Below are 4,110 nucleotides of genomic sequence, written 5' to 3'. Positions count from 1 at the left end.
CCTAGCCTCATATGCTTACCCTGATGAATGCTAGAATGAAATTCTTAAGGCGATTAAGTCAAGGCTCCCTTTCTTTGACAGGTATTTCTGTCCAAATCTCTTTAAGAAAGGGAACTCTTCCTAAGTTTGCTGGGCTTCATGCCAGGATGACACATTTTGGGAACAGTCACTCCCAATCCCCATAGTTCCTGAGTCAAAGGGAGACAATTCCATATTAGCTTAAAGACAGGGAGCCTGGGTAAATGGGTTTTTAACATTTAGTTTTTTCATTTTTAAAAAACATTTGTTTTATACAGTGTATCATAAATAAGTTAGTAGAGGTTTCACTTTGCCACAGAAGCATCCATGAAGTAAGATCCCTGTGCCATCCTGTGGTGAACATCTGAATGATGTGTAATTTATTTTCCTACTCAGAGCACGCACCTTCTATGCTGTTTCTGTTCACTGGACAATAAATAAATCTACACAACCAAACAGTCCTCTATCTCCAAAGTAGGCTCAAAATTGCTGTACCAGGCATTTCAGAATCTGCACCCCTCTTAAATTCAAGTAAATCAAGAGCAAAATGAAGTCCCAGCAGATGACAAGCTGACTGCCCTTGAAGAGCTGCTGCAGCCTCTGCTGGGCCTTGTTGCTTAGCTTCTCCATGGCCACGGCCAGGGCAGTGCCTGCTGGCAGGTTGTGATAAGAAAGTCCCAACTCCTAGACCTATGGTGTGGTGCCACCTTACCATCCAACTTGTTCTCTTATACTCCCCTTTTTGCAGTTCACAGGCTTCAGCCAAAACAGAGCTGCATGCTCTGACACCCAAACGTGCCCAACTTTCCCACCCCAGGCTTTTCTCCCACTAGAATCCCCGTCCAACCACATCCTCTTCCTCTCTCTCTCTCTCTCTCTCTCATATTCTTCAGGGCACAGGCTGTGCCTTGCTGCCTCTCTTTTGCCCCACATCTTGCACACTGCCTGGTATATAATACTAGCTCAACAAATATCGTTTGAATTAAAGAAGTGAACAAAAATGAAAAACCTAGTAAGTAGAGATGTCAGTATCACCAGTTGGAGCCAAAACATCAGTACTGCTTTTCTACTTAGTGATATCAGCCTCTTCCACACACAATTCACACACAAGTTTCACATTGTCCTTATACATCACTTCATCCCTCTCTTTCCCTTTTCAAAGCTGCCCTTTCACAATTTTTCCTAAACCAAAAGCCAAGAAGTCAGGGCTCAAGTGTACTTGCCCACCTCTACACTGAAGCCACTTTAGAAACAGTGTTAACTGAGACCAAAATAAATAAATAAATAAATAAATAAATAAATTAAATAAAATAAAATAATTGAATGTGGTATATGAGAGAAATGACAGAGAAGGATAAGTATTGATGTGAAATAGAATTTCGTTTAAGAAAAACAAGGGTAAAATAACACCTTTTTGAGTAGTTATTAAGCCAAAGAAGTGTCTTAAAGCATTGAATGTACAGAACTCTGCATCTAAGGAAATTCTTTAGAATGAATTCACAGAAACATCTGTAGAAGCCGAGCTGCCCCAAGAGTTCAGGCATTAGTCACCAAACCTGAGGGTCTAGAACGTGTATCTAATCCCAAGTATGCATTTACTGAATAGTCACTGTGTGATAGACATCCTCCTAGGCTGACAGCTACTATATATTGAACACATCCTGGTGCTAGGGAAATAATAAATATCATCACATTTTTTCTTCCAGCGATGTCAGTGAGATAGTTATCACTATCCCCATTTTAAAAATAAGTAATTGAGTCTTGTGGAAGGTGATTCAGTTGCACAAGATCCCACAAGTTTAAGTGGCAGAGCAAGATTTAAACCCAGGTGTTTCAGATTCCAAACTCATCTCTTAGCTATCTTACTTCTTACTTCACAGGGAAGACTTTGCAATATAACTGAAGAAACTGCTCTCATAAAACAGTCACAGGACCAGATAGTATATGACAAAGTGCTAATTTTTTAAAATTGTATTGACTTTTAGAGAGAGAGTTCGTTTTGTTGCTCCACTTACTTATGCATTCATCAGTTGATTCTTGTATGTGCTCTGACCCAGGATCAAACCTGCAAACTTGGGTTCATTGGGACCATGTTCTAAAAAGCTAAGTTACCCCGCCAGGGTAACAACAAAGTGCTCATTTTAAGCATTGATAAAAGTTGTTGATTTCCAATCACATCCCCTTTGCCAGTTATTGATTTTGGAATAGGCAAGTCGCCCTCATTATAGCCAATGGGCTATGACAAGACATCTCTTGGAAGCTTTTGCATAAAGGAACCACAGGAGGAAGGTCACCCTGGTTTTGCTCTAGATACAGTTGTGCCTGTGTGTGATACCTGGCACCACTGCACTATCTTGATTCCAGCCTGAGGAGGAAGCCAACCACAATATCAGAGCTGAGAGGTGGAAAAAAACTGTCATCCTTGATGACATCAGTGAGCCACTGTGTCAACCAAGCCTATTATGAGATATTATATTTTTTTACTATTTAAGACAGCTTGAGGCACAATTTATTTTTTTATAATTTTTAAATCATGTTTATTCTATTACAGTTGTCTCACTTTTTACCCCTCTGCCCTCCACCACCCATTCCCACAGTCAATTCCTACTCTGTTGTCCATGTCCATGGGTCATTCATACATGCTCTTTGTCTAGTCCCTTCCCCTTCTTTCCACAATTGTCCTCTTTCACCATTCCCTCTGGTCACCTTGAGTCTGCTCCATGATTCCATGTCTCTGGTTTATTTTGTTTGTTAGTTTATTTTGTTGAATAGTTTCCACTTATAGGTGAGATCATATATTATTTGTCTTTCACGAACTGACTTACTTCACTTAGCATAATATTCTCCAGTTCCATCCATGTTGTAGCAAAAGGTAGGAGTTCCCTTCTTTCGTTCTTTCTTTTTAAAAATGAGATTGACTTTTTATTTTTTAAATGTCAAAATCCATTATAAAATATTTAAAAATGTAAATCCATTATAAAGTCTCGGTAATTAAAACATGGCACCAGCACAGAACTAATCAAGTAGATCAATGAAATATAATGAGCATTCTAGAAACAAACATATATATCTAACAATGTAATAGATGATTAAATTGATATTTCAAATAAATGGGTAAAATAAGGCTTATTCAACAAATAAGGTGCATGGACCACTATTACTTGAAATAAAACAAACATAGAGCCCTATTTCACACATTATACAACAAATATTCAGGTGAGTTAAAAATCAATATGTAAAATCTAAGGAGTTGTAGGAGAAAATACAAACTAATATTTTTCTTACCCTGAAGTAAAATATTCAAACCCAGAAGCTATATAGTATAATATTGACAATATGACTATGTTAAACATTTAAGATTATATAGTAATATACATACAAAAAAAAGTTAAAGGACAGGTAATAGAATAGGAAAGTATTTGCCACACATCGAAAAGGTAAAAAGCTTTTTTTCCCCAGGGAAAAAATTCTACAAATATTTAATTAAAAAATGGATAAAGAATACCAAAAAGTCATTTAAAGCTTTTTAAAAAAATAATAGAAACAGACAAGATATATACAAAAACAGGTTTAGTTCAACAAATAATGAAGTAACAATTAAAATAACACATCATTGTCACAACCATATTAATAAGTATTAAAAATATTGGTAATATCAAGTATTGGCAAGTGTGAAAGGAGGTGGGTATTCATAGACTCTTTTTCTTCATCTTCTTTAAGTAATCCCTTTAGCATATTTTGCAATTCTGGTTTTGTGGAGGTATATTCTTTTAGCCTTCTTTTGTAATAGAAAACTCCTTATTTAGCCTTGCACTTTAATTGAGAGCCTTGCTGGGTAGAGCAGTCTTGGTTGCAGGTCTTTGCTTTTCATTGCTTGGAATATTTCTTGCCATTCCCTTCTGGCTTGTAGTGTTTCTGTTGATAAGTCAGCTGCTACCTGTACTGGGGCTCCCTTACATGTTACTACCTGTTTCTCCCTTGCTTCCTTTAGGATTCTCTGTTTGTCTTTGATATTTCCCATTTTAATTATGATGTGTCTTCAGTGGGCCTCATTTGGTTCTTTTTGAATGGGATCCTCTGTGTTTCCTGGAC

The 4,110-nt window shown here is 37.1% G+C and overlaps 1 pseudogene; it reads right to left on the bottom strand.

Moving 5' to 3' along the window:
* Positions 1 to 481: 481 nt before the first annotated feature.
* LOC129085250 (mitochondrial import receptor subunit TOM7 homolog) lies at positions 482 to 648 on the bottom strand (annotated as a pseudogene).
* Between the last annotated feature and the right edge of the window lie 3,462 nt (positions 649 to 4,110).

Source organism: Pteronotus mesoamericanus, unplaced genomic scaffold (assembly GCF_021234165.1).
Source record: "Pteronotus mesoamericanus isolate MK-2021 breed Mesoamerican mustached bat unplaced genomic scaffold, CSHL_Meso_final scaffold_232, whole genome shotgun sequence".
In the NCBI taxonomy this organism is placed as follows: Eukaryota; Metazoa; Chordata; class Mammalia; order Chiroptera; family Mormoopidae; genus Pteronotus; species Pteronotus mesoamericanus.
Note: the sequence above shows the minus strand (reverse complement) of the source record. Positions and strands in the feature narration are given on the sequence as shown.